This window comes from Lycium ferocissimum, chromosome 9, assembly GCF_029784015.1.
Source record: "Lycium ferocissimum isolate CSIRO_LF1 chromosome 9, AGI_CSIRO_Lferr_CH_V1, whole genome shotgun sequence".
Lineage (NCBI taxonomy): Eukaryota > Viridiplantae > Streptophyta > Magnoliopsida > Solanales > Solanaceae > Lycium > Lycium ferocissimum.
The window spans coordinates 17,557,995-17,585,932 of record NC_081350.1 but is presented as its reverse complement, the minus strand read 5'-3'; the positions used below and the strand labels follow the sequence as shown (position 1 = coordinate 17,585,932).

The following is a 27,938-nucleotide window of genomic DNA, read 5'->3' as shown; positions in this document are numbered from 1 at the left end:
GCAAAGTCTTGATCCTTCATTTATTTTTTGTTTGTGTCTCAAAACTGTGTTCAATTTCTTAAAGAGTAACTTGTTGTTCTCACTTTTTAAACCAAAATTTTGGACTGTTAATTGGGTGGGTTGGAATACCAGATTGGGCTTTGTTCATTGTACGACATGCAGAATCTCCAAAATTGATGTGTGAAGTGCAGAAATAACCACTTTCAACTCTTATTTAAAATTAAAATGAGTATCTAAAACTAAGCCACTTTAATAAGTAAATAAGATTTGGATAATAATGCAGCTCCATTGAAATAGCATCCTAACGAATAGCTTTGACAATGGGTTGTCTTGAAACTTTTGACCTTTGCTTACCCCATGAGCAAACCTTCAAGATCAAACGTCAAAAGTTTTGCCCATGAGGCAAAATTTGTTAAACTTAATTTTTTTTTTTTGGTAATAAGTAATAGATTTTATTTACCAAGTGAAATGTTACAGAGCAGGAAAACAAAAACAGCAGAGTTTGGATAACCTCAAACCTGCACTACCAGGCATCACTGCAACCAAGATCTAGCACTCCTCACACAAGCTTAGGAATAATAGTTTAAGCTATGAAGTCTACCCCTTAGCCTGCCCTACTTAGCACCACAACAATATACTTCTCGCACTACTTGCTTCACTAAACTACCTACTGCAACTTTCTGCTTTTGGAAAATCCTTCTGTTCCTTCGATCCAAGTTGTATAGGAGCAGCATGTCGTCGGACATTCTGAAAATAGAAACACCAGTACTTCTTCCTTTAGTATGTGATATTGCCCATTGTATTTCATCCTTCCAACATAGTGAACCCCCGTTAACACCTTGCCAGACCAACACCTTACCCCATAAGAAGAGGATAATGAACATTTAAAGAACAGATGATCAATGGTTTCTTCCTCCACCTCACAGAGAGGGCACAACAAGTCATCCATGTCTTTCCAACTTGCCAATGCATGTATCCTTGGTGAGCAGCCTATAATTGATTGCTAGGTATAGTATGAAGCACCACTTGGGTGCTCTCAAGTTATTGCATATCAATTTCCTCCAACTCACTTTGGGAAAGTCACCCATGGTTTAGCTTCTTGATAGAGAAGGAGCTCGTTTGGATCACATCATCTGAGGAGTAACCAACAACTTCAAATTAATGTCTCTCTAGCCTTAAGTATTTTCTGTACAAGTCTGAACTTCCCAAACTGGTCTCCCTTTTATGTAGCAGCGATGCAATCACTGAAGGAAGTTCCCAAAGCACATATAGAAACATATTGTACATTTGTACTGCAACAACCTGAATACTGGTTACTAAATGCAGAATCTGATCAGGAACTTTGCATTAAACTAAGACTGTGAACAGTAAGCTCATCCACATTCTGCAGTAAGGATATCGAGGTCCTGCAAAAGACACATATGATTTAGAAAAAGGTTTCGCGACGTAGTTCTTGAAGTGTAGAGATGACATAAACTTATTGTAAATAACCCACACCAAATAAGACTTCTGAATAATAGGATAATGACAAACACTGTTTAGGACTAAGGATGGTGAAAAACTTCAAGGATAAAAAAATAGTTTTTTGTTTTTTGGGTTCCTCACTCGGTGTCCGATATCCGCATTGAGTCCGACTAAATCCGGATTCGCGCCGCATAGGCCCCATTTGGGTGAATCGCTCCCTACCAAGGATTTTTCATACCCAGGACTTGAACCCGAGGGCTCTGTTAAGGGAGGAACAGCCCATCCACTACATCATATCTTTTGGTGGTAGGATAAAAAAATAGTTACCATCATCAATGAAGAAAGAAGATCATAGCATGAAGAATTCAAGGTATTATGAAAACAAATCTCTCTGAGTAGGAATGGGTGGAGGCTCAATCATAATCATAATAATATTTGAAAAAAAGGTCAACAATTGTAAAATGCCCTGGTTGGACGATTTTGACAAATAACTTTCATGGTTGCGGTTTGAAACTCATTCACTGTTTCATAATTATTCAAAATTAAGTTATTTTTAATACAAAATAATATTTGAACAAATACCCCTATATAATTGTGGTAAACCTATGCTCAATACATGTGCAATACATATGCATCTTCTCATAAGCAATTCAAAAGATACAAGCAATCATTGTCATAGGAGGCTTTTTCTTATTATATAAACATTTGACTTTAAAGTATAACGTGCCGGCACATTTTAGAAAGTGCGGGGGAAATTGTAATTTTTTCTTTGTTAGTTGATTTGTCTAGGTATAGTAGTCAACTAGTACTTAAGTAAATTTGAGAAACTTTTTTAAAAATAAGTTGACACATGATATTTTATATTGGTTCGGATCCAATGTAGATCCTACTCCAGTCCCCTTAAGTTGCAAGGGTGTTCTCTGTAGCTCTTTTATAATTGGTTTTGTTATAATGGTTTGTTTGAATGGAGCTCTTACGTCTACACTCAAACTCTCGTACTCTTCTGATACAATGTCTCACCAACTATATTTTATCTCTCCTCTTCTTTTTTTTGTTTACACAGTAAATCACTCAGAAATACAATGCTTATGAAAAGTAGAGCAAAAAACTTAAAGGTTGAGAGATGAAGGTTGAACGAAAGTATGTCTCCCTTATTCATTGTGCCTCCTTGTATAGCTTTAGAAAATATCCGTTAGGCTTTTTCATAGAGATGGCAACCCAAAAGAATTGATCCTTGAAAAGAGGGATTGATTGATCCTATTTCTAAGAATACGGTTAGAGCTTTTCCTTGACCGATTGCTTTCCAAGTTCGTAGCAATCCATTGCTTGATCTTGAATGACAACGGATCTCTTATTTCCTTAGCGAAGTCATGCTTGATACTTGTGAAATCTTGACTGAAGATTTCCCATTAATGGCCTTGATTATTCTTTCTTGAATCTCGTCGATTGGTACTTGCTTCCTTAAGTAGAACTGACCGTTGGTACTTGACAGATATGTTCTTTCCTAGTAATTTAGAGGTGGCAATTTGAACCCATATTTAGAAAATTAGCCCATTTTACCCATATGTTAGTGAGTTGGGTCACTCATGTTTGTGTGCGTAAATATGGGCTTCAAGTCTCTCTTTAACCCATAAAAATATGAGCAAATATGGATAAAATATAGATATCCATATAAGTACACACTAGACCCGATAAGAACTCATGTTGAAAATGAGAAATTTCTTTCTTACTTCCTACCCCAACCCTTACCCCACCACCCACCCCGCACATTTTTTTTTATTTCACATATTTTATTTTTCTTTTGTAAAAAACTTATAAAAAAGGAGAAATTTTTTTCTTACCTCCCACTTTGATCCCTACCCCGACCCCTACTATACCCCCCCCCTAAAAAAAAAATTCAATTTCATATATTTTACCTTTATAAAATTTTATAAAAAATGAAAAAAAAAATTCTTACCCCCACCCCACCCCACCACGACTCCCCCATCCCACAAATTTCAATTTCAAATATTTTACTTTTATAAAAAATGAAAAAAATTTCTTAGCCCCTCCCCACCCCTCTCAGACACCCCCCCCCCCTCTCCAAAAAAATCAATTTCAAATATTTTACTTTTATAAAAGTTTTATAAAAAATGGAAATAAAAAATTCTTACCCCTGCCCCACCCCCTCCACGACCCCCCCCCCCCCAAATTTCAATTTTCATATATATTACTTCTATAAAAAATTTATAAATAATGGAAAAGATTTTCTGGTCCCCCACCCCACCCCCTCCCCTACCTCCAACAACCCCCCCCCCCCCCGCCCCAAACAAAAAAAAATCAATTTCATATATTTTACTTTTATAAAAAATTATAAAAAATGAAAAAAAAAATTCATACCCCCACCCCACCCCTCGATGACCCCCACCCCTCACCCCTGAAATTTATATAAAAAAATTAATTTAACTTTACAAAAGAAAAAAATTATAAGCATACACTTGAAATAATAGTACACTTGTATAATATAGGTTAACCCATAACCAACCTAACTATTTATCACCCAACCCATATTTACCCATATAAAATATGGGCGGTTTGAAACCCAACCCATTTTTGTTCAAACCATTTTCAACCAAACCAAATCCACCCATTTGCCACCCCTACCTAGTATCATTGCATTAATTAATTAATGCAATATTCTTCCTCTTATTCTCTTTTGTTGACTCTTCGTGGTATAGGGTTTGTTCATCTAGTCCTTCATATTTTGTCCAGTGTCACTTTTGTCCTTTTTTTTTTTTTTTGGTGTACCTGCATAATACATTAAGTCATCATTAAAATCTGCACTAACAATCTCCCCCTTTTCGAAATATAATGTATTGTACTTCCCTTTAGATACAAATTGATTGCTCCCCCTGAGTTCTTGGAAATTGACTTGCATAGGACTTGAACTTATGCTCCCCCTGAGTTCAATATTTCTCCCGCTTTGGCATCAACAAAAAGAAAGGAGCAAACAAATAATACAAGTAACACATTCATAGAAAGGATTGGCTAATATAACTAAGAGAATTAACACATAGTAGGCAAGTAGCAAAAGGGGCAGTTCACAAAGACATGCAACCAAGTAGCAACAAACCATAAAGCAAAACATTGTCTTAACATAGCAACATAACCCAACATCTAGGGAATAAAAAAAGTAAGTAAGAGCCGGAGAAGAGCGGTCTTCAAATTGTCAAACTTGTGAAGGAGGGCCTCCTGCATTATGTTGCATTGTGTCAATTCTAACAGGGACAACATCCACTGCAGAGAAGACGTTCTTCAAAGTCTTGATCGCATCCTTAGAAGTTCTCTCCACCAACAACCTGAGCTTGCTCACGTCAGATTCCCTTTCTTTAGTGACATCCTTGAGTTTGTCGAGTTGGGATTGGTGAGACAGGAGCAATTCCCTCAAACCATTAATTTTTCCATCTAACACAACTAGCTTAGCGAGAAGATCACAATCTAAGGCAATAAATTCTTTGGTGTCAGAAGTGAGAGGAGGTAGAGGGACTTTAATTTCTTTCTTAACCCAAGAATCACCTCCAAGAACATACCCCATACTTCCAAAGGCCCTAGAGTTATAGCATTTAGTGACAGAGGTACTAGGGAATTGGACAAGTTCGAGGTCACATGCTTCAAGAAGTATTGTTATGAGCATACAATAGGAAGGTAAGGAGAATCAGGAGAAACTTCAATCATACTGTTGATAATGAGAGAGGATAGCTTGAGTTTCTTTTTCATAACAAGATAGTAGGTGATGAGAGTGTCCCGCTGAGTGAGTGTTGAGACGGAGCCATTTCGGGGTGAAATTGTGGTAGAGACAATATGGGCAAGGACTCTAGTGGTGAAACAGAGTTCATTTGGAGTGAGTTGATTTGGGGGAGGGTTAGTAGAAGGCTCAGAAATTACTTCTTTGGCTTGTTCATAGGTAACTTCAAAGTTTTCAGGCCAAGCATTGTGAAAAGGACAAGAGTAGCCAGAGCAGGAACAACATAAAAGGGATCAAACATTTCACAATCAAGAAAGATACGTTTTCCTAGCATAAGAGTTTCGAGTTCATTAGGACGAGAGGAACGAAGATTAGCATAGAACATACAAACAAGATTATCATAAACCTCAGCAGGACATGGAATATATTGCTCCAACCTTGATAGTCAAAATAAGGCTTAAGATTACAATGGAGAGTCTCAAACAAGTTAAGATCAACAACATGACCTGGGTTAACAGGTTTGGTCCTAAGGATGGTAAAAAGATCAAAATTCTTAGTTTCCCAGAAATTCATCCTATTGTCATAAAAACTATCAAGATCGATTTTTACCTTTTTGGGAGACTCAGAACACTCAAGGTGTGAGATAGGACGCTTACCGAGTTGTTTTTCAGACAAAATTTTCCCACCATCGGAGAGGTCATGATCGGAGAGAGTGTGGTCAGAGTTGTCAGAGTCGATATGAACAGGTTCCATTTTGCGAGATGTGTTGGTCTTGCTGTGAGAGCTTTTGCGGACAGGGCTAGAAGGATTCTAGGTTGTTTTAGTCATGGATGAAAAAGATGAAAGGTGAAAGGTTTGGAGGGAAGATGAAGAGTGGTGTAAGGAGGGAAGAGTAAATAAGAGGGTTAGATAGAATTCAAAATGATGGGGAAGAGAACTGGTGTGACGTGTGACAAGAAACATCATAAGGTATAGGAAGAGGCGGTAGAGTAATGATGGAACAGAGGGAGTTGGTATTAAAGGAAAATGTGGAGGCGTGAAGTGGTGGGAAAAAGGCTAGGATCCTAGTACCCAATTAAGGCAGTGAATAAATGAAAATATATTGATTGACGCACGAACAACTCGTACACCACACGTTTAAGGAAAAATAATTAAGAGTACATGCAAAAATTAGGGAAATTATAAATATATCACATGGTTAGCAATTATTCGAAGTGAGTCTCTAAGTAATAAGATATTTCTTCAAGCAAGGGTTTAGTGAACACATCAGCAAGTTGAGAGTCTGTGTTAACAAAAGCAATTTCTATGTTACCCTTAATAACATGATCTCTAATAAAGTGATGTTTAATATCTATATGCTTTACCCTAAAATGATGTACAAGATTCTTTGACAAGCAAATAACACTCGAGTTATCACAATTTTTTTTGACATGTCTAAATAGCAAGTCATAATCAATAAGATGTATTCAACTTCAGTTGAGCACAACATTGTCCTATGGCAATGTATTCAACTTCAGTTGTTAATAGTGAGACAGATCCTTGTTTCTTGCTGTTCCAAGAGATCAAGGATTTTCCCAAGAGTTGACAAGTTCCACTAGTACTTTTTTTGTCATCTTTATCACTTGCAAAATTCGCATTAGAAAATCCTTCAAGTTTAAAATTGTTAGTATTTGGATACCAAAGACCATAATTAGGAGTTCCAACAAGATATCGAATAATTCTCTCAACAACTATATGAGGTGAATCTTGGAGTTGATTGAAATCTTGCACGCCTACAAAAACTAAACATAATGTCTCGTAGACTGGTAGTTAGATAAAGTAAAGATCCAATCATACCACAATATTTAGATTCATCAACAGGCTTTCCTTCTTCATCTTTATCGAGAGAGTTGGTAGGGCTCACTGGAGTCCCTAAAGCTTTAGCTTCAGTCATGCCAAACTTTTGAATAAGTTCTTTAGTTTACTTGGTTTGGCAAATAAAGGTTTCATCCTTACTTTGGACAATTTGGACTCCCAATAAGAAGGTTAATTCTTCCATCATGCTCATTTCAAACTCACTTTGCATAAGATCAGAGAACTCCTTGCACAAAGAAGGATTAGAACTTCCAAAAATAATATCATCATAAATTTGGATAATGAGATTTCCTAAAGAGGATCTTTTGATAAAAAGAGTAATATCAATTTTTCCTCTAGAGAAACCATGATCACTTAAAAATGAACTTACACGATAATACCAAAGCTCTAGGAGCTTGTTTAAGACCGTATAAGGCTTTGGTCAACTTGAAAAAATAATATGGAAGTTTTGGATTTTCAAAACCTGGAGGTTATTTAACATAAACTTCTTCTTCAATAAAGTCATTTAGAAAAGCACTTTTAACACCCATAACAGTAAGTGTAAATAAATGTGTCCTGTAATACTCTGTAATTCGGATTAGGTATGGATGTGTTAAATTTAATGTGGCATTTTAGACATGTGAAGTACTATTGGGATGAGTTTGGGTGGAAATAGTTGTTTTGAAATCAAGATGAATAGTGAGGTGCTTAAGATTCGATAGAATCAACTAAGTTTACGGAGGTCTGCCTTCTAGCCTGATTTCATGAAAATCCATTAAGAATTTGAGAAAACTTAAAACATGAAATTTGTAGATCTTTGAAATACCTTTCCAAATATATGTGGTGGAGGACGAACGGAGCTCTGTACAAGAAGTTATGTGCGTCACAAAAACACTACGCAGAAGCCAACATAGGCCACCAGCGATGGCCACGCGTCGCGTGCGATGGCCCCGCATAGTGGGTCCAGTGCACAAAAAGTGCCTCTCTGAACTCTGACCTGCAGGTGGTCCCGCGATGGCCATGCGTCGCAGGGCCATCGTGGAAAAGGTCGAGTTTTGGGTCAAAAAGTCAGATTTTCATGTTTTAACTCCTATTTAAGTTTGAGGTTATTTCCCTAACACCCCTAATCACGAAAAATCATCCTAAGGGTAGAGAGAACAAGTCCCAAGCCTCAAGAATCCTCCAAGGAAAGTTTTATGATGATTCTAAGTTGAATTCAAGTCTTTAATACCCTTCTAACGTAATTAAAACCCTTCTAATCCTAGAACCTCGATTGAGACGTTATCGTGGACGTGGAAACACTAGCATTCGAATTTAAGGAAATTGAACACCAAAAAGGTAATTCTTTCCCCTCCTAATCATTTGTAGTTGTGAATTGATAAGTTCTTGTGAGATTAGTAAATGAGTTTGATAAAGAGAATCATATGGACTATGGTAGGGTTTTGGATTGTTGACTTAGGATTGTTATAATCACATGGGTGATGAAGAATGGCGTTATTACATCTAATTGAGACTGTAGAATCACCTAGAAGTAATAGAATGAGAATTGGGTGAAGAAGACACCATTAATGAAGGTTGTGGAGCTTTATGCCCACCAAGTATTTGATAAAATGCCTAGATGGCCAAAGCATGAGATTTATTGAATCCCTTTGACTTGTATTGTTATAGATTAAGGTTGAAAGGGTTGACGAATGTTGTATTACCGCTCAAAAGGCCGGAATTAAGGTATGTGAGGCTAGCTCTCTACGTTTGGGAATATTGATGTTTCTCCCTACGATACGGTTTATTGACTATTACGATTTGTCTCAGAATTATAGTTATACCTTAGTTCCATGAATAGTTGCAGAACCTCTATTCTCTAGTTTTGTAATTCGTTCGTGACTTTCATTTCGGATGTTACGAACTCAAAATGTAAGATATATAGACTCGTGCTTGATACCCATGAGTCTCAGTCTAGACACTCAGCATGCTTAGAAAACGCAAGGCTTCGGACCTCTAAATGTCCTCTGAATACATGTCTCAGTTTAGCAATGTTCATTATTTCAGTGATCTCAGATCCTTAATAATAATTAATGAATATTGATCGTTACGTATTTTACCCGAGCGCACAATCTCATGTATATGTATAGTTGGCCGAGGCTATTCGTGACACACTTACTTAGCCAAGGCCACTGATTTATGCACTTATATTGGGCGGACGCCTCACATATCAACTTAGTTAAAATAAGTGAATTCATATTCAGAACAAGGAGTACCTATTACTTTACTTCTCTTGTTTAGTTCAGTTATCAGTTTCAGATGATATTACTATTTATTGATTTGGGCTGCCCTTTCCTGAGCACCCCACTTACAATTCTTTCCTTTAGTTGTTTTACATACCAGTGCAATTCAAATGTACTGATGTCCTTTTTGCCCGGGGCCTGCATCTCGCGATGCAGGTAATAATTTATAGGACGACGCATCTGCTCGCTAGGATCTCCAGTATCAGCTGATTGGTGAGCCCCAGTTCTTTTGGGGCTTTATCATTTATTTACAGTCTTTATAGTAGTTATAAACAATCAGGTATGCCAGGGGCCTTATCCCGGTAACAATCGGTTTACAATATATTAGCAGCTAGACAGAGTCACAGGCTTTAATGTTAGACTTGTTGGCTATAATATTTATCTTTAAGACTTTGTTCAGTATTAAATATCTTTAATATTTACCGACTAGCCAAGACGAGGGAGAGGAGGGCACGTGACTTGGATCAGGTGAAGTGCATCAAGGACGAAGTTGTCAAAGTACTGGTGGAGGACGCTCTCATTAGACGGAGATGGAAGTTATACTTCCACAAACTCTTGAACAACGAAGGGGACAAAGACATTGTGTTAGGAGATTTGGAGTACTCCGAGAGGTGTCATGATTTTGGATATTGATAAGATTCAACCTAAGGAAACTCTAAGAATTCAAAAACAACAAAAGAAAATAAAAGGAACTTGGAAAAATTGGAAAAGAAGAGATAGAAGGATAGATACTAGACCCAAAGGATAGTAAATCTATGGGCAAAATTGAGTATATCAAACTCAATCCCTCTCAATTTGATTCAACCCTAAGAACCTAAGTAATTTGAATTCAAAGAAAGGACTCAAATGATTCCACAAATGAGCAACCTAATATGAATTCAATAGAACTTGCAATTCAATGCACAACTAAGAAATTACACTTAGTCAATAATCAACCAAACAAACTATCTATTAACTAAATTTCTCAAAATATAAATTCACACAATATCCAAGCTAAGTCTTCCAAATGGATGAAAAGAACCATTTATACTAATGCCTATTACACCAAAAGGCCCTAAAGTGGCTCTTTTGCAAAAATACTACGTAGTCTTCAATTGCATCAAAGCCTCATAACTTGCAATTATGACCTCGATTGCCGTTCTAACCCATAATTTGCAAGTATGACCTCCAATTGCAATCTTAGCCCCATAGTTGCACTTTTAGCCATTTTGAGCTTAGCCACTTTGCAATTCTTCCGATGCCAACTCCCAAACTTTGTAAATCCACGAAGTCTTCTCTCGATCTCTCAAAGGCATCCTTTTTCATGAACAAGGCTTGCAACTCTTGAAGTTCTCTTGCTTGACTTAGTGAAAGGCCTTGTCTTGTTGGGTTCATATCATCCTCCCTAACTTGGAGAAGATTCGTCCTCGAATCTAATGGCATACCTACTGACACGAGAGGAAAGATCACTCACATTGAAAACATTATGAACATTATACTCACTTGGCAAGTCGATCTTGTAGGCATTGTCATTGATCTTTTCAAGCACTTTGAATGGTCCATCTCCCCTTGGACTCAATTTTCCTTTTCGTATTTGCGGGAACATTTCCTTTCGGAAGTGAACCCAAACCCAATCATCGGTTGGAAGTCCACCTTTCTTCTCCCATGATTTTGTCTCTTGGCTACCATGGTGTTGATCTTGTCAATGCTCTCCTTTACCTTGGCATGGATTTTCATCATTTCGGCCGCTCTTTGTTTTGCATCTAAACTCACAACAACATCACTAGCCAAAGGGGTTAAGGTTAAAAGAATCAAAGGATTAAAGCCATAACATACTTCAAATGGAGTCGTACGATAGAGGAATGAAGGGACCGATTGTAAGCAAACTCGATCAAAAGTAAACGGTCCCCCGAAGTGGGCTTTCTCAATCATACTTCTAAGCATACTCTCTAGAGTCCTATTCATTACTTCGGTTTGACCATCCGTTTGAGGGTGCCAAGAAGTAGAGAACATGAGCTTGGTGCCAAGTGTACCCCAAAGACTCTTCCAAAAGTGACTAAGAAACTTGGAATCCCTATCACTAACAATAGTGCAGGGAACTCCATGTAACTTAAGAACATGATTCACAAATAAGGATGCTACATAAGATGCATCATCACATTTATGGCATAGTATAAAATGAGACATTTTTGAGAACCTATCTACCCAACGAAATCTATCATGACCCCTTTTGGTTCTTGGAAGACCCAACACAAAATCCATAGAAATGTCTATCTAAGGACCCGATAGGAGTAGGAAGGGGAGTATACATACCTTGGGGGCGAGTCTTGGACTTGGCTTGCTTGCATTCCAACTATTGACCACATAGCTTTTCAACATCATGTCGCATCTTGGGCCATAGAATTGCTCACCCAAAATGTCAAGTGTCTTGGCCACTCCAAAATGGTCCATCGTTCCACGTTTATGTGCTTTCGACGAACAACTCTCTCCATGAGCTCATTGGAACACAAACTCTACCATCCTTGAATAGGAACCGATCAACAAGTTGGAACCTATCAACCCTCCTCCCTTGGGTCAACTTCTCACAAATTTCCTTAAAGTCGGGATCTTGAGAATAGAATCCCTTAAGGCTTTCAAATCCCATCATTCTAGAAGTCATAGTGTTTAGCAAGACATACCTTCTAGATAATGCATCCGCCACCACATTGTCCTTCCTTTTTGTAATGGATCACATGAGGGAAAGCGATCAATTCTACCCATTTCGCATGTCTCTTGTTGAGCTTGGATTGGCTCTTCAAATGTTTCAAGGATTCGTGATCGATCATATCACAAACTCTTACATGCCACAAATAATGTTGTCGATAGGTCGAAGACCCTCGCAAGTGCATACTGACTCCTTGTCATAAGTAGAGTAGTTCAATGACGCCCCTTTTAGCTTTTCACTAAAGTAAGCCAATGGCTTGCCTTCTTGCATCAATACTCCACCTATGCCAACCCCGGAAGCATCACACTCAACTTTAAAAGTTTTCTCAAAATTGGGTAATTGCAACAATGGTGACGAACTCAACATGGATTTCAATTCTTGAAACGCCTTCTCTTGCTCATCTCCCCAAACAAAAGGAACATATTTCTTGATCAATTCGGTTAAGGGAGAGGCAATTGTACTAAACCCCTTTACAAACCTTCTATAAAAACTTGTCAACCCATGGAAACTCCTCACATCGGTTGTATTTTTAGGAGTTGGCCAAGTTCTAATAGACTCCATTTTTCTTCGTCAACCTCCGCACCATTTGCACTCACCACAAAACCCGAGAACACCCACTTTATCAACACAAAAAGCACATTTATTGATATTAGCAAACAACCTCTCACATATATATATATATATAACAAGACATCAAATACTTGCCTCAAATGGCCTACATGCTCCACAATTGATTTGCTATACACAAGGACATCAAAATAAACAACCACAAACTTGTTGATAAAGTGTTTCAAGACATGGTTCATCAACCTCATAAATGTGCTAGGTGCATTGGTTAGTCCGAATGGCATGACAAGCCACTCATAGAGTCCAAAATTGGTTTTGAAGGTCGTTTTTCACTCATCCAGAGGCTCGTTCGAATTTGGTGATAGCCACTTCTAAGATCGATCTTCGAAAACACACTTGAGCCACAAAGCTCATCAACATATCATCGAAGCCTCGAATGGGATGGCGATACTTTTACCGTGATTTTATTGACGGCTTTACAATCAATGCACATCCTCCAAGTGCCATCTTTCTTTGGAACAAGAATCACCGGAACGGCACACGGGCTAAGACTCTCCTTCACTAGCCCCTTTTTAAGAAGTTCATCCACTTGCCTTTGTAATTCTTTTATTTCTTTCGGGTTGCTCCTATAAGCCGGTTTGTTGGGAATTTAGGAACCCGGTACAAAGTCGATTTGGTGCTCAATACCTCTCAAAGGAGGTAAGCCATCGGGCATTTCTTCCGGGAGCAATGTTTCATATTCCTGCTAAAGAGAAGATATACTACCAGGCAAAGTGCTAGTAGCTTGGTTAGTATTTAAGAGAAGGTCCTTGTTGACAAGACACACCATAAAGTGTCCCTCATCAACCCCTTTTAAGCAATTACTTGGTTTGGCCAACAAACATTTCTTGGAACCATCTTGAGATCTTTCCTCTCCACTTATGACCAACAAAGTCTCCCTGTCACTCTTCTCCTTTTCTTCCCATTGATACTTCTCCCGAAGCTCCCTCATCACTCTATAATCCTCACTCACTTGGTAAGGGGTTAGTGGGTTAAGAATGTACTTCTTCCCCTTGACCACAAATGAGTACTTGTTAGTTCTCCCACTATGTTGGGCATCAACATCAAATTGCCAAGGTCTTCCAAGCAATAGATGGAAAGCTTGCATGGGTACCATATCACACAAAATCTCGTCTTGGTACTTTGATGCTAAATTTGATAATGGCTTGCTTGTTGACCCTCATTTCACCACATTCATTAAACCATTGGAGTTTATAGGGATTAGTGTGCTTGCGGGTGGGGAATTTCATACTTTTAACTAAAAATTGACTAACGACATTCGTGCAACTCCCACCATCAATGATTAATGAGCACACCTTATCCACAATTTTGCACCGTGCATGAAACAAGTTCTCCCTTTGGTCACTCTCTTTCCTAGCTAGAGCCCAGCGTAGCTCTTCTAGCCATAATAGCATGATTCAAGGCTTCTTCATACCTTATCTCAACCTCTTCATCGGAATCACCCTCACATTCACTTCTTTCTCCCTCTTCTTCATGACCAACCCCACCCTCATGTTCATCATCGGTTCGATACCCATCCCTCACTATTGTGATAGTCCTCCGGTTGGGACACTCGCTCGCAATGTGCTCTGTTCTTGGCACTTAAAGCATTGGAGGGTAGAAGGTCGGTTATAGTGGGTGTTAGAATTGTTACCTCCTTTAGCCTTGTCATCACCTTTGGCTTTGTAATCGAATTTGGCTTGAGGTGCTTGAGTGTTGCTTTTGGGCTTATCCCAAGTGGAAGCTTTCCACTTTTCTTTGCCTTTGTTCCAAGTTGAAGACGATTTGCTTTTGTCTTTGTAGGACCTCTCTTCTTTTAGATCCGCCTCAACCTTGGATGCGTTATGGAATGCCTCTTCAAGACTATTATAGGTTTTAAGCCTCATCGGTTTAGAGATGTCTCGATTCAAGTTGGCTACAAACCTTATAATAGTGTACTCTTCATGCTCTTCTATCTTTAACTTCATCCGCAAATCCTCAAACTCATCAAAGTACGCTTCCGCACTTTTCAATCCTTGCTTCAACATGTACAACCTTTTAAGTGCATCTTGGTGGTATGTGGGTGGAAGCCACCTTGTCTCTATGAGCACAATCAAGTCGTTCCAAGTTGGGAGCTCATAGATGTGTTGTTGTGCTTTTTGTAACTTATTGGATTCCCACCAAGTAGAAGCATATCCCTCAAATTGAGTGAGGGCATACTTTGCCTTCAAGGCCTCAGACACATTGTTCGTGAGGAAGATGCGCTCACTTTGCAATTTCCATTCAAGGAATTCTTCCGGATTGCTACCCCCTCAGAACGCAGGAAGGTTCACCTTGATGGTGTTCAAATTTTGCTCATTATCTTGCCATCTTCCCCGGTCTTCATGACCTTGGGCCCTCCCTAAGTCTACATGACCTTGGAATCTAGGGTCATGGACCGGAAACCTCTCAAAACCTCCTCTTCCTCCCCTCCCCCAGTTATTCATTCCTCCACGCCTCCTCCTGTCGGTTATCATCCCACCACCTACCTTATGGATAGTCATCATACTCCTCTTCATTCATGGGGTATTGGTAGTGGCGTTGGTATTGGTGTTGGTTAGGAAAGGGATCTTGTGTTTAGACTTGGGGTGGAGCTTGGAGTGTTTGTTGTAAGGTGACTTGAGGGATTGCCTCATTCGGGGTGTGTTGGTAAACTTGGGGATAGGTTTGTCGATTGGTGTTTTGGAATGTGGAGTTTTGGGATGGAAGGTTGGTTGTTTGGGGTGGTGGAGCTCTTTGGGTGGAGGTGGTTGTGGTGTTGGGATTGCACAAGGCATGGACTTGTCCCGGGGTAATGGTTGGTGTAGTGTCTTGTGTTTTATCCCCATCACCTTCATTCCGAGAACGGGGAGTGCCCATTCTACTCGAACTCTCCATTTGAACTTTCTCAATACTCACCATCCGTTCATCTATACCCTTCAACTTCCCATTCACACCATTCATCTCTCCTCTCATCTCTTCCATACCCGTGATTTGATTCACGATCATAGCCAATAAACTTGCTATGGATGACATATCTACTACCTCTTGCGTCCTATCGCCTTGGTTAGACATCATGACCTGCAAAACTAGCAAACAAGATTAGCAATAAAAGCCTCACGTCACTCGTATTGAACTCTCAACCTTACCACACTCCGTGCTCTTTCGAAGTTGTTGATGAATCGCTCGCCCAATCAAATTCACACGTTGCTTATTCTTTGTGGTAGAATAGATTTTTGTTTAGATGAATGACGGACGACTCAAAGCAAATCGGACGAGAGCCAATAAAGTTTCAACGAGATAAAACGAAGAAAAGCTTGAAAGAAATGTGGACACAAGAACTAGTAGACACAAGTAGGAACAACTACCAAATGGCTACTAGTTGAGAAACACAAGAAAATGGAATGCTAAAAACGGAAAATAAATAAAATTTCGGGCCCGGGTAGGTGATAACTTGAAAACGGGGTCTTGAAGCCTCAATTAAGCCAATGTATCAATTTGAAATAATGAATTTTTTTAAATTTCTTTACTTTTTTTTTTGCTCCCTACCAAAGGATTAGGGACACAAAAACAACAAGCAATCCCAAGAAATTTTCTGGAATTGAAATGAATTAAAAACAAGATTTGAGGCTTGGGAAATCAAAGAATTAAGGTGAAAGTTAACTCGTACCCGGGAAATTATACGACTGGGAATCAGGGTTTATACGGTCCGTATAAATTTTGACGGACCGTAGAAATGGATCGTCAAAATTCTGGAAATGTTGTACTTTCTGCGGTGGAATTTTGACACTCCGCAGGAAATTATGCGGGCCGTATAATTATACCGTCAACGCGTCACGATGTAAGCAAATTTTCGGGTGATTTTTACGGCGAGATTTGACGGTCGTAGAAACTTTTACGACCACACAATTGTACCGTCAACGCGTCACAGTAAGCAACTTTGTTGGCTGGATTTTGATGTTGCAATTTTGACGTCCCGTAGAATTTTATACGGTCCGCACGATGGACCGTATACCAGTTCCCCTGATGACATCTCGTATTCGAATTTCTTAGATCTTGGGTCGGATTTCTGACCTTATTGACTTCCTTGGGCCCACAAAAACCTAGTAATTACCATTTTGGGCCCATTTAACACCTTTTGCACTTGGACTTGGAAAATTTTAGATCAAACCTTCCTTTTTGGTCTTTTTCCTCAAGATGAATATATGAATGTCCTCAAGAACATGAAGAACATTCAAAATTCCAAGTACCTTAATTCCAACTCGTTTTTCCTCCAACTTTCGAATATAGGTTCTTCTTTGATAGAAGAACAATGCCCAATACCTATTGAAGTCAATTTCAATCCAAATCAACAAGACCCACTTTGAGTTCTTAAGATTTGTTGAACCTCTAATGGTGGAAACTCCAATCCTTACCCAAATGACTTCAAATTTCGTTTCCAGATGTTTTCCACCACAACGAACTCAAATCTACCTTCAAAAACACTCAAATCCAACCACAATTGTAATTTTTGATTTTCAGATTTTTTTTTGATTTTTTTTTTTTGAGCCTAGGATTAGAAATTGTAGGAACAATCTCTTAGCCTATGCTCTGATACCAAATGATAAGATTCAACTTAAGGAAACTCTAAGAATTCAAAAACAACAAAAGAAAATAAAAGGAACTTGGAAAAATTGAAAAAGAAGAGATAGAAGGATGGATACTAGACCCAAAGGAAAGTAAATCTATGGGCAAAATTGAGTATATCAAACCCAATCCCTCTCAATTTGATTCAACCCTAAGAACCTAAGTAATTTGAATTCAAAGAAAGAACTCAAATGATTCCACAAATGAGCAACCTAATATGAATTCAATGGAACTTGCAATTCAATGCACAACTAAGAAATTACACTTGGTCAATAATCAACCAAACAAACTATCTATTAACTAAATCTCTCAAAATATAAATTCACACAATATCCAAGCTATGTCTTCCAAATGGATGAAAAGAACCATTTATACTAATGCCTATTACACCAAAAGGCCCTAAATTGGCTCTTTTGCAAAAATACCCACATGGGTCTTCAATTGCATCCAAAGCCTCATAACTTGCAATTATGACCTCCAATTGCCGTCTAACCGCATAACTTGCAAGTATGACCTCCAATTGCAATCTTAGCCCCATAGTTGCACTTTTATCCATTTTGCGCTTCTAGTCACTTTGCAATTCTTCCAATGCCAACTCCCAAACGTTGTAAATCTGCGAAGTCTTCTCTCCAATCTCCTCCAAGGCATCCTTTTTCATGAACAAGGCTTGCAACTCTTGAAGTTCTCTTGCTTGACTTCTAGTGAAAGGCCTTGTGCTTGTTGGGTTCATATAAGATATTGTAGGAGTATAAAGGTTGAGGAAGTTAAGGGTGCTGTTCGTAGGATGAGTAGGGGAAGAGTGACCGGGTCCGATGAGATTCCTGGGGAATTTTGGAAGACTGCCGGCAGGGCAAGTTTGGAGTGATTGACTTGGTTATTTAATGTCATCTTTAAGACGGCTAAGATGCCCGAAAAATGGTGATGCAGTTAGGGGTGGGCATAAACACCGAAAACCGAAAAACCGGACCGAACCGAATTAGTTCGGTTTTTCGGTTCGATTTTTGGTTTTTTTTTAATAACAATTTTGGTGTTCGGTTCCGGTTCACCGGTTCTTCGGTTTTTCGGTTAAACCGAAGTTTTTTTTTTTTTTTTTACATGAATACAATTTTTTTAGGAAAAAAACATAAGTAGACAATAATATTATAATATTTACATATTCTTAGCAACTAAATGTTATTAAACATTACATGACAGATTAAATGTTTTATAGTAAATCAAATTGCTATATATAAGAAAACCCTTCAGACGTGAATAACTCCAAAACCTATTTGTTGTTCATAGTATAACTGCTTTTATACAATTTCATACTTCCTCCTTATTCTGCAAAAATTTTTTCCAGCGTTTTTTTCTTACCTTTTCTACTTCCTCCTTATTCTCAACTTCTTTCATTGTTCCATAAAAAATAAAATCTCAGTTTTCATTTAACACTATAGGATATTGAATACAAGTATACTAATAATTTGAGTGTTGATTTTTATTATATATAGTATAATAAAAATGTTATACATAGAATAATATTCATATAATTTATTTCACCAATTATAATAAATTAGATATAACTCATATAATTTGATTATACACTATATAAAATTTTATATACCTCGTATGATTTTATTATACGTTGTATAATACATTATAGTTTGTATATAGAAGATATTATCTTGTATGTGTGGATGATCACTATGGTTGGATTCTAAAGTCATCAAACCTTCAAACATTTAGTCTAGCGTAAACCTCCGTAACTCGAAGCAATCAAGAAGGAAAAATGGAAATAAATGGAGAGATGTGTAATTGCTAAAAAAAACCGAATTAAAAAACCGAAACCGAACCGAACCGAACTTCAAAAAACCGAACCGAACCGAACTGATTCGGTGCGGTGTTCGGTGTCCACTGTAAAAAAATCGAAACCAAAAAACCGAACCGAACTTTGAAAAAATCGAACCGAAAAACCGAACGCCCACCCCTAGATGCAGTGTAATGATTCCATTGTACAAGAACAAGGGAGGCATTCAAAGTTGCAACAACTACAGAGGGATCAAGCTACTAAGCCACACTATGAAAGTGTGAGAAAGGGTAGTGGAGATGAGGGTGAGGAGAGGCGTGTCTATCTCAGAGAACTAGTTCGGATTCATACCGGGGCGCTCAACTGCAGAAGCTATTCATCTTGTACGGAGCGGTGGAGCGAAAGATAGGGAGAGGAAGAGGGACTTGCACATCGTATTCATCGACCTAGAAAAGGCATACGACAAAGTGCCGAGAGAGGTTCTATGGAGATACTTGGAGGCTAGAGGTGTACCTGTGGCGTACATTAGGGCGATCAAGGACATGTATGATGGGGCCAAGACCAGGGTAAGGACTATGGGAGGAGACTCAGAGAACTTCCCAGTGGTGATGGGGTTGCACCAGGGATCGGCTCTTAGCCCATTTTTATTTTCCTTGGTGATGGATGGATTGACGCGGCAAATTCAAGGTGAGGTGCCATGGTGTATGTTATTTGCGGATGACATAGTCCTGATTGACGAGTCTCGTAGCGGAGTTAACGCTAAGCTGGAGGTTTGGAGACAAACTCTGGAGTCTAAAGGGTTCAAGTTGAGTAGGGCCAAAACAGAGTACTTAGAGTGCAAGTTCAGTGATATAGTGCATGAGGCTGACATGGAAGTGAAGCTTGACACCCAGGTCATACAGAAGAAAGATAGTTTCAAGCACCTTGGGTCTGTTATATAAGGAAATAGGAAGATTGATGATGACGTCACACACCGTATTGGTGCAGGGTGGATGAAATGGAGGCTTGCCTCCGGAGTGTTGTGTGATAAGAAGATGCCACTAAAACTTAAAAGGCAAGTTCTACAAAGTGGTGGTTAGACCAACTATGTTGTATGGGACGGAGTGTTGGCCAGTCAAAAAATCTCATGTTCAGAAGATGAAAGTGGTGGAAATGAGAATCTTTGCGATGGATGTGTGGGCACACTAGGAGCGATAGGATTAGGAATGAAGTCATCCGAGACAAGGTTGGAGTAGCCTCGGTGGAAGATAAGATACGGGAAGCGAGGCTGAGATGGTTTGGGCATGTGATGCGGAGAGATGCAAATGCCCCAGTGCGGAGGTGCGAGAGGCTGGCTAGCAACTGTTTCAGATGAGGTAGAGGTAGGCCGAAGAAGTATTGGGGAGAGGTGATTAGACATGACATGGCGCATTTCCTGCTTACCGAGGACATGACCTTAGATAGGAGGGTATGGAGGACTCATATTAGGGTAGAAGGCTAGTAGGTAGTCGCGTTTATCCTTTCTTACGAGTAGTTGTATTGCTCTATAGTTTCTTGTCCCTTGATTTCTGCGAGTATCTGTTAGTTTATCATGGATTATTTACTTTCATTGTTTTGTAATTGCTTTGAATTGTTTGCCCGTATCTGACCTTTCCTATGCTTTTTCTTGAGCCGAGGGTCTTCCGGAAACAACCTCTCTACCTAAGGTAGGGGTAAGGTCTGCGTACACTACCTTCCCCAGACCCCACATTATGGGATTCACTGGGTATGTTGTTGTACTTTGTTCAGTATTATGCACTTTCAGTTATTTATTCAGTCACACTTTAGTAGATCATCATGTGTTAGTTCTATTTTTCGCTTTCAGTATGTAGTGATATCACATGTTAATTCAGTCAACCAGTTGGTTTGCTTGGTCACATGTAGTCAGGCACCGGGTGCCGTGTTACGTCCAGGTCCAGGTTCGGGGCGTGATATGTCCACACAGTTTGCCCCTTCCTAAGTAACTTGACCCCAGTAATTGTCATATCTTTCAACTCCATCCTTCTGACCTTGTGGGTCACTTGTATATTGTATTCCACAAAATCAAGCAACAGTGGATTGCGTCTCTTATCCAGTCCCTCCTAAGGACCATATCATTCCCACCTAGTTTGACATGAGTCCACAACCTCTACTCCTTGTATCCTCCATTTGAAATTAGGACAAGAGTGCATACTCATTATATGATTTCTATTTGCCATTGTTACTCTCATAAAAGCAACTTCCACAAATGCACATCCTATTTTTTTTAGCAGTTTTCATGTCTAAGAAATTATGGGTGCTTCCTGAGTCTATCAATATAGTAACTTGTTCCTCTTTGCTTCACCCCAAACTTAATTGTATTAGGTATTCAGTACCAGATAAAGCATAAAGGCTTATGGCCTCTTGCACTATCTCTTTCTCTGGTATTAGTGAATTTTCTGCATAAACTTTTCCATATTCTTCTTTAGTCATGACTCAGGGTTTTCCTGTTGTTCCAACTCCAATTGTTCCAATGCAGTATTCATGGAATTGTGCTGTTTTTGTTCACACTAATAACCAGGATGATATTTTTCTCCATACTTGAAACATAGACCTTGAGTTTTTCTTAACTCAAACAATTTGTTGGCTGGATTGCTGAGGCCCGTATTAGCCCTATAACCACCTTGACCCCCATTAGTTACACCCCTATTCCATGGCCCCTCTTTTCTTTGTTGTGCATTCAATAACCTCTCTTGATGTCTTGCCTTATCCACTGCTTTCTTTGAGTGAATAAGGGTCCAATAACCTGACTGTGGAATCAGACCCTCCACAAATAACTTCATAAAGAAATCCTTAGGAATTGTTGGATTTCTAATCAGTACCCATGCCTTGAGATCCTCAAACTTCTCTAGATACTCATTTATAGTCCCCTTTGTTCCACCTTCTTAAACTCCCCTACTAGGTTAAGTTTGCTATTATCAGCTCCTTTAAATCTTCTACATATTTCATCAATGAATTCTTGCCATCTAACCTTGCCTTTACTTGTGTAGTAGGAAATACCATGACTTAGCCTTACCTTGAAGATGGAGCACTGCAATCCCCAAGTTTTGCTCAGGGTCTGAGATGTGATGGTACTGAAAGTACTTGTTGGCTTTCCTCAACCAAGAACAAGAGTCAATTCCATCAAATAAGGGAAAATCCAGTCGAGGGTGGTGATTATTCTCTTGGGTGCGACCCACTGGTTGTCATTTTGTTCATCTGACTTGGTTCTGCTACTCGAACCATCTGTTACGGTTCACTTTTACGCGGGCATAAAAGCTACTAAGAGGTTGTTGGTGCTCTAATTGGATTTTAGTATTTTTAGAGTCGCTACCTAATTAATTAAGGGAAATTAGAAAAACCGAGTTTAAAGGGTTTATCAAGCAAGAGAAAAATCCTTTTTGGACCAGAGTTCGAGGTAAAAGTTCTGGTGATCCCATAGGGAAGGTATTAAACACCCTAGTATTAAGGATCCGTAGAATACGGTTGACCTACGAGCTTCAATGTGTGATTAATGTATTTATTTGCTTAAGTGTTTAATTTTTTGCAAAAAAAATTGTCATTCATTTATCATTAAATTCAAAATTTTGGCAAATTAAACCCTTAGAATAAGAGGGTTTTGGTTTCAAAATCCGTGTGAGTATTCAACTCATTTTATTGCCGGTCTAAGACACACCCAAGATTTCTCCCAAATAGAGTCACCACTATTTTAGTCCTAATAAAATGAGTTTAGTACTTATAGGTTTTTAATACATATATAGCAAAATATGGAGTATATACCCCATTTTTGTACTTATACTAGACGGCGTATGCCCGTGCTGCGCACGAGCTCAACACTTTGGATTATAGTGTATCTATGTGTATGTAGTTGTGTTTGGGTAGTGATAGTATATATATTTTATATTGCTAATAAACATACCTAAGTTTGCACTGTTTTTATTATATATATATATATATATACTATGTTCAAAACACGATTAATATAACATTGTAGTTTGTGCTCTGTATCCAAAACTTTATTATATTACCGTTTGCTACGAATACAAAGTTGGCAAAAATTTATTAATACTTTTTAAAAGAGAAGAATTGTTTATAAGGAAACTATTTTCCTCTCTTTGAGATAAAACAATAGCAATATTTAAGCATCAGTTGATACTTTGAATTTTTATTCGATTTATTTAAAGGTGTAAAATATTCTATTGTTAATGTATGTAGATTGGACCTAAACAATACTTATTATTTTTTATCAAGTTGTGATTTGTATAATTCTAATTCAAATTATTAAATTAATTTTACATGTTTAAAACGAAACAAAGTAGAAATTTGATTTTCTATTTAAATGAAGAACTACTATTTTTTAATTTTTGGTAAATATTCTTGGTTTAGCTCATTTTATTTGTTATGTTATCTTTTGCACGTTTTTTTAAAGGAAACGTCAATTAGAATTATAATTTGACTAATTTACCTTATTAATTATTTGATCTCCATTTAATATTATTTTTTCTTTTATGACATTAATTTCTTTTCACATTTATTAGAGTAAGAATAAAAATGAAAAAGTAATTAAATTCTATCTTATTTTAAAATATAAATATTTTAAGTATATTTATTTTAGTAAACATAACAAATAAATGACTTGGCGGAATAGTAAATACAACAATTAAATATCTAGATTAGATCTCAGGCTAATATATGAAAAGAAAGGAAATTGTATAGTTTGGCTACTTAACCTTTTGAAGAAAAACAATAATATGGGGTCCATATTTTTTGCTGTACAATAATTTCATTTGCTCCCACTAATGGGTTGATATGGCAATGAATCCACCATGATTGACTTAATGAGGATGCTTTGGGAATTACATGAATATTGTTTGATTTTTTAATATGGGGTGCACGTTTTTTTTTTACATTGCTTTTTTTTTTAATATGGGGTCCACTTTTTTTTTGAACATGAGTTTGGAGATGGTGGGGTCCACTTTTTTAAAAAAATATTGCTTGGTGTTTTTAGTAGACGGCCCACCTTTTTAAAAAAAAAAATAATGACGACTGACGACGAAGCATGGGTTTAACCCATGCTTCTATATAGTAGTAATATATGTAAAGGAAGAAAGTTTAGTTGAGTCCATTTTTATCCATTTGAAGCTCAATAAGTCAACTTATATTCATACCCAAAGCCATCTTATCTAGAATCAGTCCAAGTGTACTTCTCCTTGTTTTGGTCCCTTTGAGTTGGGCTTTTGTCCCAAAATCCTTATTTCTTTTCTGAAAAAACAGTTGTCCAAATCTCTTGATCAAAATGGCCAATTTAAGTTGTGGAAACCTTTTATTTCAAGTATTTATCCAATTTTATACAAGTTCTACAAAAATGTCGTTTTGCCCAATTTTTTCCCAAGATAAATTTTCAAGTCTGCCTCACTATTCAGTTCCCAAAATATTTCCAAGTAAAGAAGGTTGCAGGATTTTCAAAACGGGCTTAATGCCCAAAACTACATTTATGGGCTACAAGTTCTTATACGGGCGAACACCTAACTCTATAACTCAAATTCATCTTTTTAATCGTTTAGACTTAGCCAATTAGACCCGTTTTAATCTTGAGAAAATTAGCTTTGATTTCATGCAAATATTGTATCAAGTGGGGTTTGAAAAATATTTGAGTGACTTCCTAACAATACTAAACGTTTTTCCTAAGTTCTAGCATACATAAGGGTTTCATTATTCACACATTGTTATACATACAATAAATACAAGTAATATGTAAAAGATACTAAGGAACAAGATTTTAAAACTGGTGGGCCTACCTAAGCCGACCAGTGATCATTTTCACCTATGGTTGGGCCTTCAATATATTAGCTTCCCTTTCTAAAATCATGCGGACTCGATCAAGGAAATTGGGCCTCAGGACCAACATGGTTTAAAAAAGAGAAGAGTACCCAAGTAGTATGCCATGCAAAGAGAAAGGGGAAAAAGAGATTTGGGGTTCGAACGCACCCAACTTATTCACAACAATTAAACAGAAATTAAAATACACAAGTATTCAAACATACATATACTAAACAGATTTAATTCAGATATACACTTCAACAAGTTTGGATGAGACGTGAGCACTATTCAAAGCCCAAGGATACACAAACGCAGGCCCAGACGGTAAAAAAATGAAAACAGTTTCAGAAAAAATTTATATCAAAGCCTTGATGATTCAAATTGGACTCAAGCCCATAAGGTTCACGTGAAGACAAACAGATTGGATCAGACAAGCCCATGATGCCATGTTTAAGCTCATTTTAAGAGAAATTCAGGTGATATACATTATATACAACTCTGGGTACATCAGAATGTATACTGGACTTGTATATCCTATGTATATCCTATGTATATCTATTGTATATAGCTGATATTTAGTTCAAACAAATAAAGGGTAAGGGGAGGGGATATACATGGTTCAAGATTTCTACCTAAAGACATCTCATGAGCATGGAGAGACAAAGAAATCACCTTAACATTATAAGTTTCAACAGAACAAGACAACAGGACACAAGTAATTCAACTTCAAATCTTTACTCCCTATTTTCAGTCCTTTAAAGTCCATATAAATAAATATCCTACTCCATAAATCAGGTTCAAATGACTACTCAGTTTGGTCAGATGTCAAAATAGTAACAAGAAAGTTGAGGTCCTGACTTTGAAGCCAATTTAATATCAAAACCCATAAAACAACACAGGACACAGGCAGTGGCAGTTGATGTGTTTAACATTTAGGAACGCAGAGGACAAACAAGAGAAAATAAGAAATAAACCATGATCCTGTTTTACTTAACTCCTAATCTGTAAACTTAAGAGATTTAACTAACTCCAAGGAAAATTAGTTCAATCATTTTTAAACTTGTTTACCTAATCAGTTAACTAAACTTTCATATTATCAAGTGTGGGATTTACCCATTATGACAATTACCATAGTAAACCAGTGATTAAATAGTGCCAAATAGGACTCCAGATTACACAAGACTAGACATGTAAAAAACAAGAACAGTCTTTTTTTTTTAAATCTGAGTAATCAAATAAGTGTGTAGATAGTTTATGAAGAACAAGACCTCCTAGATGAGATTAAGAACCTAAATTCCTCTTTTCTTTTAGACAGCAAAACACAGATATAAGAACCAACAGGAGAACCAAACTGACTCAGTTAAACTAGTATACTCACTTTAACAATGTTTAAACAAAGACTGGAAAGCAAAGTAGACCATGGACTGTGGTCTAAACTCAGTGTTCATTTAAAATCTTTTGACAGAAAAAGGTTTAAACCACAAACAAGAGAAACAGCCTTTGACACATCTTTGACAGCTCATAGCTTCTAAGGGTGATCTAAAAAATATAGACTCCAAACAGTTTGGTTAAACCACCATACTACAACCTTTTTTAGAAAATTGGAACTCATATCAGGTTTATGGGCTTCAACAAATACAGACAAGTATCTATTATCTAATACCAGTTCATCAGTTCATATTCAAAACCACACTTGATATATGATTACATTATATTAACCACTTATGTTCCAAATGACCTATGGACTACTAAGCAACCCACATGACTATGTCTGAATATTAAACCAAAGCAAACTGCCACAAGATAACCAATCTAGACTAAAACATGAGCTAAATAGTGTACAACAGTCTTGGACTAAAAAAGAACAAAAAGAAACCAAACTTGATTTGTAAGCAAATTCAACACTGACCAAGAAGCAACTAAACTATACCATAAGAATAGATCACATTATCATTCTAAGCTAAGGGCAAGAGCTACACTGATTCAAAATGATCATAAGCCAAACATTAATACTAAGCAGTCTCAAATTAGCTAAAACACTATCAAATGAGCAGAGATTAATACTAAACTACTCTAACAAATGCATAGCAGAAGAAATATAAATTAACTATGAGTATTTTAAACTAAGCTAAACTACTACATAATCACATAAGAGAAAATATATAAAGTAACTAAATTAAAGAAAAGGATGAAAAAGTACCTTTTGCTCGTGCAGCCAAGTCGAGGTTGGACTTAGAGATTCTCCTTGCTCCCAAATCACCTCAGCCACACGCAACACAAGCAATCAAATTTTAAAACTTAAACTTAACTCAAAAATTAAAGTTTCTCGCAATTTTTATGCTGAAAACCCTAGGTATTTGAGTTTTTATTTTTTATTTTTAGTATAGTGGTATATCAATATGCCCAAACTTCTTGAAATAGTGGAGAATGGAGTTCTATATAGAACCCCCAAATTCTCAAACCCTAGTTTGTAATCGATGTGGGAGTATAGCAAATCTGAGAGTTTGCTTCTCTCAAAACCACATCTAACAGTTAGGAATCAAACACACTAACAAATCAAAGGTTAGATTTGACCCAATCAAAGCCAATTCGTATGATTCTTTATGAACCAATGAAAAATCAGTATTCAAAACGTATGGAAACAAAAACCATTAAGGATTTTCCGAGTTTTAACCATTGATTCATAGAAAAGTCGGGAGAGAAGAGAGATATACCGTGTTTGGAGTGGCCTTTGGTTGGTGATAGGTGCAAAATTGCAAAGCATTTAATGCTCTTGCCATTCTCGGCCAACTTCACAGCTGCAAAAGCCATATGGGCCCTCGTCTTTGCCATATCCGGCAACGTAACATAGGAGAGAGGGAGGGGAAGCAGGCGGCGGCTAGCGTTTTCGCAAACCCTGAGACAGAAAAGGTTAAGGGGTGTTTGGTATTGAAATGAGGAAAAGAAAAAGGTATTACCCTTCCTTAATTTCACGTACTGGCCGGGTCAGGTCCTTAATAGACCGGGCCTATCTAAAATTAAAATAACAAAAGGGCTGCATATATATACATCCATATATACATGATATACGTGTATATATGTGCATGGACTTAACTTTAGTTAAAT

At 37.6% G+C, this 27,938-nt stretch overlaps 1 long non-coding RNA gene across 1 annotated transcript; it reads right to left on the bottom strand.

The window, feature by feature from the left end:
• Positions 1-475: 475 nt before the first annotated feature.
• Positions 476-27,782, bottom strand: LOC132029755 (uncharacterized). Its single transcript, XR_009407914.1, has 3 exons — positions 24,812-27,782; positions 7,025-7,268; positions 476-1,406 (listed from the first exon to the last, which is right to left on the bottom strand). It is a non-coding gene; the product is annotated as an uncharacterized LOC132029755 (long non-coding RNA).
• Positions 27,783-27,938: the final 156 nt, after the last annotated feature.